The sequence below is a fragment of the Daphnia magna genome, linkage group LG9 (genome assembly GCF_020631705.1).
Source record: "Daphnia magna isolate NIES linkage group LG9, ASM2063170v1.1, whole genome shotgun sequence".
NCBI classification, from domain to species: domain Eukaryota; kingdom Metazoa; phylum Arthropoda; class Branchiopoda; order Diplostraca; family Daphniidae; genus Daphnia; species Daphnia magna.
In genome coordinates, this window is record NC_059190.1 from 7,555,148 (window position 1) to 7,565,337 (window position 10,190).

Genomic DNA, 10,190 nt, shown 5'->3' on the forward strand with positions numbered 1-10,190 from the left:
TATTAATTAATTAAGTATAGTAAAAACTTTTCTAACTTAATTATCATAGACCTACAATACTTAACTAAACAATACTTTTTAAAATGTCGTAATACTAATAACGTAATCACTTTATCAACTAAATAACCATTTAAATATACTAAATACTAAACATTTAATATTAAATACACATCCAACAACTATATTTTAACCTAGATCCTTTTTCTTAACAATTCAGTGCTATACCACTGAGCTAGCAGAGTAATGACTCTATATAAATATTTTGCAATATCCATATACGTATTTAATCTATATTACCATTTAATGACGGCAACATTGCATTCCAACAGTTGGCAACATTGTAATTTAAGCAGAACATTTATTCAGTTTACAAGTAGATACAGATCAGTTCAGTATACTTGCTTCTCTGAATTCAGTAAAAGTAAAGTAACAATAAAGTATATTTGGTCGGGTAAAATAGACTTTATCCAAATCGCTTTCAGCTCGGACGTCTGTTGTTCCGTTGCTGTCGTCTTCTTCGACTGTGCACTGAGTCTCACCTCTAGGATCGAAGTCAAGTACTTCAGCAGGTTCGTTGGTTCCTTCCACACCGTCCATGTGTTCTGGTCGTCTTGATATAGCTTCGTCAGTCGGATGATCTGTATCAGCCGAATTATCTAGGTCTGGACCTTCGGGTCGTTCTACCGGAAATCCGCTTCTCTTTCCTTCAGGCTCTTGATCGCAAGTATTAGGGACGGAAGTTTGCTCGCCTTGGTCTGGAATATCTTGTCGTGATTGTTCTTGACTTTGTTGAATAGGTGGCTCAGGCTCAGGTTCAAGTGATATTCCATTCGGTGTGTTCCTCGTATGGAAGAAACCGAGAACTGTGCTTGCCAATGAACTAGTTTTGGTCGCTACTTTGGGAGGAGACTTAGCTGGTGAAATACGTTCAGCGGATCTAGCGAAAAAGGAGGGTGATAGTTTTCCTGACGCAACCTTGGGCGTTGCGCTTACTCTAGTTTTTCGGGAGGGAGTTGTATCAAGCCCCGCTACGAATTTGTACGCAGCGTTCGATCGTAGTTTTTGTAACTGAGAGTTCTTTGAGCGTACTTTGGGATTCAAAAGGGGGGAAGCGGATCTACTAATTGCTTCGGCAGTGGTCTCCAAAATCCTACCACTCTGAAGTGTATCTGGTGCAAACTGAGTTTCAGTGGTCAAGGTTTCAAAATCAAAGGATGGAGCTACGGTTTACTGATCGCGTAGGGTAACAGTTATTTCGGGCCGAGAGTGCTTGTTTACAGGGGAATGTACAAGTTTATGCCAGCCAGTAACAACATCATCATTCATTGTGGTTGAGTTCCAAAAAGCGCTGCCACCATTATGTAAAGCATCCTCCCTCTCAGGTGAATGACTTTAAGAATTAAGACAAATATATATTAACACGGAACTCGGAGGCATTTACCCACAATGACGACAGTGTATTACTAGACTAGGCCATAAGATATAAGGGAGACTACACGAATAAGAATACGAGAAACTAAAGGGAAACAAAGTGTAAATGGAGACAACGTAAATTTATCTTACCGTAGAAGCGCGAGCGATACGGGTGAATTTATAGACGAAAGAGAGACGATTGGAAATACACTCAGATAGGCACTTACGGAAACAGGTAGGCGGAGAAACACTTGTAAGAGAAAACACTAAGGCAAGTTAGGTGTTGAACTAGTGTTGTTGAAGTCAACTGAACGTTTAGCGAACTGCTAGTTGTCTGATCTTTCTTAGATTTGTGGGTTCACCATGAAACCTCGCATCTCGTCAAAGTGGCGTGATGCTGTTGACATGACATTATGTGCCGTACATGAAACGTAGTCGGATCCGTAGAAATCTTTGAATTCCTTAACAAACGATTTTAAAAGCTGATCTGTATAAGAACTGTGTTCTCTGAACCGTTTGTCAGTTGCTAATATTCTAACAGCAACATGCAGTAATAAGAAATTGGACACTATTCTTTTAGACACGCAACCTTACAATCCCGTGCATAAAAGAAATCGGCAAAATGCAGTGGCTTTAAAACGTGGAATTTCCTTCAAAGTCCTAGGTTTTCTCACAAATTCTTTGGGAATAGCTTCTTTGAGAGAAACAAGGTGATCAGACAACGAGTTCCACTTAAAATTTGAAAGGCGGACTACACCCTGATAGATTGTGTGCATAGAATCAACAGGAAAATCCTCCACCATATCAATATTGAGAGCTTCCAGTGTAAATTCACCGGTATGATGATCTTCGTCTAATTTCGATTGGAAAGAATGATAGGTTCTTAGATTTGAGTTTGTTTCCAGAAAAGCTATTCTATGTTCAATACAGTCACTCTCTACGTCACATTTTGTACAAGCAGAATAGACCGAGTGTCCTTTTGTTTGCTTTATAAACGCGAGGGCTGGGGCGTCATTAATAAAATCATAAATAGAAAGAAAAAGTATTGCTCTTGAAGGTAACCCCAGATTGATGTAAATTGTTCAATCACAAAAATGGTAAATCATTCAGATCGCAAAGATATTCGTTCGAATTAGCCGGCTTTTGAGTTCCATGATAAATGTGTTGAGTTTAATATAGCAATCCCGAGATTCAAGTTGCTGAACCCTATGTCTTGCCCTAACCATCTTCTCTTTCCTTCTGACTTCTGACTCTATATATATAGCAGTCTGCTACGTATGCTCTCTCACACATTCTGTCACCACGCCTGACTAGCTAAAGTATACCTCAAAGTAAGAATCTGCTCTCTACTTCTGTGTTCAAACCGTGTGTAGGTTATGCTTCTGCTATTGTATTACGTGTGTGTTAATAAAATCAATTCAACAAAATGGCGTCAGAAAAAAACTTTGATGTCGGGTAGGTTGGCAATTAAACCGGTAAGAACCCAAAATTGACTGGAGCTTCGGCTTTGGCATACCATCAACGTAAAAAAAAACGTCAACACGATTGGGAAGTGAAAATTCCAGAAGGGAGGAAGGTACAGTAACAATCCCAGTGAAAACTCAAAAATAATAATATTGCTCCCCATCAACGTCTTTTAACGTAACATTTCGATATGTTTTAGGTAAATCTGTTCCACCTGTGATCGGCAAATGGCAATCAAATCGTCAATATATTTTAGCTGCAAACTTGATCTGGCGGCTCAGGAACCCAATTTGTTCTTAAGTATCGGTCACTCAGCAGGTTCGTTTACAGATGCAGTATCAGATAATTATTGGTCTAAATCTAACTCGCTAATTTCAAACGTATCTGCATCAGTATCTTCTTAAGATGGGTCGGAATGATATCCAGGACTGGAAACGCGAATTAGGCCTGGTTCTTGGACTTGGACCAGCGAAACTTACGGCATGAATGGCCATCTATTAAGGCTCTTGTTTATTAAATTATTACGGTGGCACCATTTTTTTTATGCCACTGTTTAGTCTCATTTTCCCCTTCCCCTGTCAATCAATTCCTCTTCTTTTCTGATAATGTGGCTGTCAATCTTTCTGTACCGATTTGACTTCTGAATTGACAGGTATTTTAATTGTGAATATGTTTTTCTGGCCAGTATTAATTTTACCATGGCTGTGTCCTTTTAGATAAGTACTTTTCTTGAGTATTTGTGACTGACTGATCTTGACGTGTGACATTCATCGTCACCGACACGTTCTTAATTTTCTGACAAAGTGGCATACCCCACCCAGGCTGTTCTTATGGATTTGTGGAATCGTTATATTGCCTGCCAACCAAGCTAAATTTTATCCCCTTAGTATTATTACATGTATGTGTGGGTGTGTGTCCAAGCAAGGGCACCCATTAGTTTTATTCTCATCGAAGACTGGGTCACCCAGGTACTTACTGTCATGCCCTGTTTTATTGAATCGTTATTGACCTATTTCCCCTTTTGACTAGAACTGATGATCTGCTAATAAAATCTGAACCCATTGGCATTGATTTCATATAACTATACAGTCCACTCACGAAACGATTGACCAAGGACCAACATCGATTTCCAATTTTTCCTTGTTACAGTTTAGAGTATCATATTCAGAATGAGCAAATGGTGCATCGTTATGCAAACTATTATCAGACACATTAACACTATAATCATAACTTCTTTCCCATTCGTCATGTAAAACGTTTTAGGTTTCTAACACTTTTTCAACTTTCAAACGCTTAGCTCAATCAAAAAGTGGCATTGATATAACCCAACCTCCTCTGGACCAAGATAGATACACTAGGGTTTATTTAAGCTATTAAGTTCTTAATTTTAAGACATTAAGTTCTTAAGCTTTTAATTTTGCAACTTACACTAGTAAATTTTCGAAGTTTAACTACTTAACAACCTAAGGTTTAAGAACTCAAATATCAAAACTGTTTTTATATTTGAGCTATTAAGTTATTAAACTTTCAGAAAGTTTAAGCTCCAGCCAATAGAAATAGTCGAGGGGTGTGTTTTGTTTCTATATTTTTAATAGAGTAGTACCACCTCAAAACTGGCTACATTTGTTATTTTAATTGCTGGTCTGAATTTTTATGAGTAGTTTTTAATCGAGAGCTGGCTTTTTTAATCTTTTATTTATAAAAATGTCAGGAAAAACTAATGGCAACACTAAAAATCTGAATTCAATCCCCAAAAATTCTGTTAAAAAACCAACTAAATTCTCTCCTAGAAAGAGCAATGTAAACGGTCCATCAAAATCAAGTGGTCCTAGTTATTCGGTCAATAAAGGGTTACTTTAAATTTGATTTACTTCATATTAACAAAAACTTATCTTTATTGTGTGTTATTCTAGGGTTTCAACATATTCATGGAATGAAGAAACAATTCAATTACTCATCCAGAGTTTTTCACAGTACCCAGTGCTATTTGAAATTCCTCGTGCTGATTACAAAGATGTTACTGTGCAGCTGTGCAGGCCGTGCAAATGATTCTATTGCCAAAGGATTGCCTAATAATTGTAGTACATATTACAACTCTTACCTATATTGTAGAATACGTAGCATGTTTCACTTTAAAAATAATGTCGTACTTGCAGCTCGTTCTGATGTCAAGTCGAAATGGGACTATTTGAGAAAACTTTGGTTGCACGAGAGAAGAGAACTTAATATAGAAGATCCATCTGGTACTGGTTTTGATGACTCCAAAATAAACAGACGCAAACCTTTTTCCTTTTATGAAGCTATGGGGTTCATGGCTCCATTTATTCGATCAAGAGTGTAAAATCTTTAATAGAATATTCATATTCTAAAGTGTCACACTCGTCAATGAATGTTTTTACTTTATTAGTGGACGTCATAGCAGCATGCCGAAAAGTGAACTGGACAAAGATGGTGAGGAAGATGGTGATAAGTCAGACGATGAATCCGTTGAAAATGTTCATGAGAATGAGAATTCTGAGAGCAAGAATGATGCCGAGAAGGAGATTGAGGAGGAGAATAAGAATTATGAGAACACAGAATCAGTAGAGTTTTCTTTCAGTAGTCTTTTACGAATGTTGTATTTTTTTTCAACAACGTCAAAGCAAGTAAAATGGCTGTGATTCCTGCTACACATTTACTTTTCCACTCGTATACTGACATTTCAAAATTGTAGTCATCCATTTTGAATTTTTGACAATTTTGACTGTCACCTCGGTGCGCTTTTCGTCTGCTTGCAGAAATTCACACCTCTTTAATAACTACCGCCTTCTTTTGTCATTAAAAAAATTTAGTTCTTGGGTTAAGTGTAAGTTGTAAAATTAAGAACTGGGCTAAATTTCTTAAGAAATTAACAAATTAAGAAACTAAGAACTTAAGAAAAAACCCTAGTGTAAAGTGAGGCTTAAGGGACACATACAAGTATTTATGCACTAATGTTGACAGCAGCTAACGGGGATATTTTCCGCTGACAATACTGCTGGACATCTCGGGTAGAGTTGGGGTCAATAGCTGATACAGGAGCGCCGGACGTGACAACTATTCCATGGGGCCTCAATAACCACAACATCTTCCTTCCTAGACAGCGAGTCGTCCCAACCGCTATTATTTATTTTTAACCAGAAAAACACATCTAAATTTCGAGACTTCTCCCTTTAGCTAAAATTTCTACAATTCATACTACTGTTTCCCACTAAGGCCTACGGTTCAAAGCTTTCTTTCCTTTTATTTGGATACATTAAGAGTACTATACCCTCTTTTGACTAAACTATGGAAGTCATTTGATCTGGTCTACCCACTACAAGGTCAACACTATGCGAAGCATCAAGAAAAAATAAAAGTCATCCCAACATGGAATAACATCAGTAGGGGGATTTTCCGCATCTATTTAGTTAACTGCTCCAGACTTCGAAGCGTCTCCATACAGTGCTGCTCATGTTCTATTATTTGAACCTCCAACTTATCCAGTTGAGTGCTCCGTTGTGCAGCCTGTTCTTCGTCACCTGCACCTTTCACGCTGCCTGTTTTCTCCAACACCTCGAGTCGCCCTCTCACCTCGATTCTTTCTCGGTCATGTTGTTGCTTTTCCCTGTAAAATAGAAACCACAAAGTGAGATTGGCCATAACAATGAGTATCATACCCATCAAAAACTCGTATGGGTAAGACGGCGGGGTTGACTGTAGATGGATTCAGATTTCATCCTCCTCTTTTAGCTGACGTGTAGATTTCCCAACTATATCGGCCATTGTTCGGGCTGTCTTGTTTTTTTCAAGGGTCGAGGCGATCATAGCTTGTAGTGACGTCAACGCCGATTTTGGGGGCTTGTCTATCGATAATTTCGACGGTCACCAACTCTCGTTTATACTGTTTCCGACTTCAAGCTCGCACCGGGCACGTGATTACCAACGTTTGGGTTTTCCCTATTGAAAACGCCCACTGACGCTGTCCAAGATACAAAGCTTCAGGTCCTTTTCATTTCACAAACCCTTGTTCACACTCGTGCTTTTGCTTTCTGTGTTTTGTAAAAACAACGCAATACACCACACGTTTTCTTTGCAATTTTCCGCTTGATGGCCCTTGCGAGGGGGCATACCGAACCCGAGTTATCTTTGCAGGATCTTATTTCTTCCTCTGATAATTCAATGAACGTTTGTTGATCTCCTGCTACTGCCAAAAATTAGGGTAAAGAAGAATGACGAAGTCATAAAGCACCTTCTGCGTCATACACGGGTAACACGAAAATTTCCTATAACTCAAACGTCTTCAAATTCTACTATAGGGAAATGAATGAATAATTTCAGCCCATTCTCTGTGGACGCTTTCACAACATTATCTTCCTGATATGCCCGCCAAAGATCTCCTCTTTGAAGTGCAGGAATTAGGGCCCACCCTGAGGCTAGAAAGGAACGGATTTCTGACAGAACCGTTCTTAATTGGGCGCGAGGAAACATTTCGGGAGACAATCGGCCAGACGCCAGTAGAGCTAACCCAATGCTTATGTCGTCTACTGTCATCTTGGTCCATTCCAATAACCGATGTACTGCTCGGAAATCCTCATCTACTTTTGCCGTGACTATTGATTGATGTTCCAATACATTCATTGCATTTACGAAATTTATTTTGGCTCTATTTGATTCCTTTTCCAGCGTCTGATGGGCTTGCTCCAATTGACCTAAGACTACAGTGTGGTCATGTAGTTTCCACAAGCTTTCATTGACAAGTGTCGCTTGCTCAGCCAGAGTGCTCACAATACCAGATGTCTCTTTTGACAGAGAGTCGAGATGTTTACTAAGCTCCTCCTGTTCTCGATCCGTCGCCACTCCGAAAAGCCATTTCAGGGCACTCCCAACCACCAATTAATCATCTCTTGGCCCTCTGCTGTATCCCGGATATTGCTTCCTTCAGGTGATTGAATCTACTTTTGACTACCTCTAGTTCTTCTAGGCAACCTGTCGCTCGTTCCTTTAATTATTCTTTGATTCGATTACCGATCTTAATATCCTCGTTTAGCGGCCCACCTTCGTGCTGTGTTAGTTTCTCCGTCAGCCATTGTCCTAGATGGCCCAGGGTAGCCTCAACTTGACGAAAAGACACACCAGTCACGACTACCCATTCCGAATCGCTGAAGTTGACTTCCCCAAGATTTTGAAAAACTACTTCACTCATTACGAATCTCTTTCGAGGAGATGCCACGCAGGGCATTGCCCCACATAGTAGCGTCAAGAGTAGCATGAAGGGGCTAAAGGTTATGGGGTTGCCATAGCGCTTGGGTTGTTTTTTACTTCTCTTCGATCTCTTCTCTCCTTCCTTATTCTGCTCAGGTTCTTGTGGTTCCGGGCGGGATATTTCGGGAATGACACACTCCTCCTCCTCTGGCTCCTCTTGGATTGCTTCTAGCCGTTTAGTTGTTTCTCCTTTCTCCTCTCTCTGCTGACGCAGTTCGCCGATTGGGTCTTGTCCACGTTGGGGTTCAGTTGTTACTGGCCGTTGACTCCCCTTCTGTGGCCTCGTTATTGGTAAAATGTCCCCTAGGAAGTTTTTTCGTTAGGCCTACCAGCCACCTCTGGCGATCCTCTAGCAAATTGTTTTCATGCTGACCACGTGAACAATTTCTGATTTCCGCGCACGTGGCAATTTTACCTCGTAATTTAACGACGGCGTTTCATGGACAACCACGTAGGGCCCTCGCAATCGATGTAGTAACTTTTCAGACCACCCTATTTTGCGAAAAGGCTTATACACCAGAACTTCATCCCCAACCTTGAAATCTGTTCAACTCTTCGTCTGGCATCGTAAGCGTCCATTTGTTTTTCTTGCAATCTATGTAACCATTGGGCTACCTTTTGCTGAGCTTCCCCCAGTTTTTTCATCACCTCGTCTTGCCCGTCATGTTTCACCGGATTCGGGTTCCCATTCATCACGACATCTATGGGTAGTATTGCCTCCCTACCATACAAAAGAAAAATTGACGTTCTTCGATTTGATTCCTGGCGGCTTGAATTATAAGCAAAAGTGACAAAGGGTAGGATGGTATCCCAGTCTGTATGTGCCTTATTCACATACATTGCCAACATGTCTGCCAAACTATGGTCTAATCTCTCCACTAACCCATTTGACTGCGGATGGTACGGAGTAGAAGCACGGTGGTTTACCGCCAGAGCGGCCATTATGGACTGAGTAAATTCCACCATAAAACACTTCCCACAGTCGGTCACGATGCTTTCCGGTGCCCCATGGCGGACTACCACGTCCTTAAAAAAAATTCTGCTGCATCCTTAGCCGTAGCGGTGGGTAGGGCCAGCGTCTCGGCCCATTTTGAGAGATTATCTACCGCCACGATGATGTTCCGAATGCCCCCACACGTCACCGGAAAAGGTGCTAAAACATCAATTCCCACCTCCTCAAAGGGTCGCTCTACTCTTATTATTTCATTGTAGCCCCGTGGTTTCATGGGAGGAGATTTTTGTGCCTGACACAACACACAGGCCTGCACTTATCCCAACACATGTTTCTCTAATTTCGGTCAGTAGTAGCGAGCTTTGATCCGATCTGCTGGCCGACGCAACCCGAGGTGCCCAGCGGTAATGTCATCGTGGCACGCACCCAAGACAACCTGTCTTTAGTTCGGTGGGACACATAGTCGAAGCCTGCTTCCCTGCTGCCCAACTGTACGCACATAAAGCAATTCATTTTGCAATAAAAAATTTTTAAATGAGGCGTCAGGCCGTTGTTCTAGTGCCATTAATGTTTTTGTCCATTGGGGGACAGATTCTTGTCCCACGCGAATTCCCTCCAAGTCCCCGTTGAGTGTGACTTACAGCACAGGTAGCAGCGACTCGCTCTCCTCTTCTTCTTCTGCGGGGCCTACTGGGTCAGTCACTACCCTCACCGTCATCTCCCAAATGTAGCAGTGAAATTTTTTCATTGCCCAGACAAGCGCAAGGCAATCCTTCTCGGTGATTGAGCAGTTACGTTCAGTAGCCGATAACAAACGACTTGCAAAGGCTACAGGTCTCTCTCCCTCTCCTGTTTTCTTTACTAGCGCCGTGCCTGTCCCGTATTCACAGGCAACGGGATGAATGTCAAACGGCTACCCATAATAGGGGTTTGCTAATTGTGTCGCCTCAATCAAACGCTCCTTTAGAACATTGAAGCTTTCTTCTTGTTCTTCTCCCCAACAAAAAGATTTTCCCTGTTTCGTGAGGTCGTGTAACGGCTTTGCATTTTTTTTTAAATTGCTGATAAACCGTCGGTAATACGAACATAGCCCGATAAA

General features: G+C 41.0%; 1 long non-coding RNA gene across 2 annotated transcripts; it reads left to right on the forward strand.

Annotated features, from left to right (window-relative positions):
- The first annotated feature begins 2,697 nt into the window (after positions 1–2,697).
- Positions 2,698–4,038, forward strand: LOC116936130. Of its 2 annotated transcripts, XR_004401592.2 has the most exons (4): positions 2,706–2,744; positions 2,873–2,989; positions 3,077–3,195; positions 3,271–4,038. It is a non-coding gene; the product is annotated as an uncharacterized LOC116936130 (long non-coding RNA). The 2 variants fall into 2 exon arrangements; XR_004401591.2 differs by having other exon boundaries at positions 2,698–2,989.
- The last annotated feature ends 6,152 nt before the right edge of the window (positions 4,039–10,190 follow it).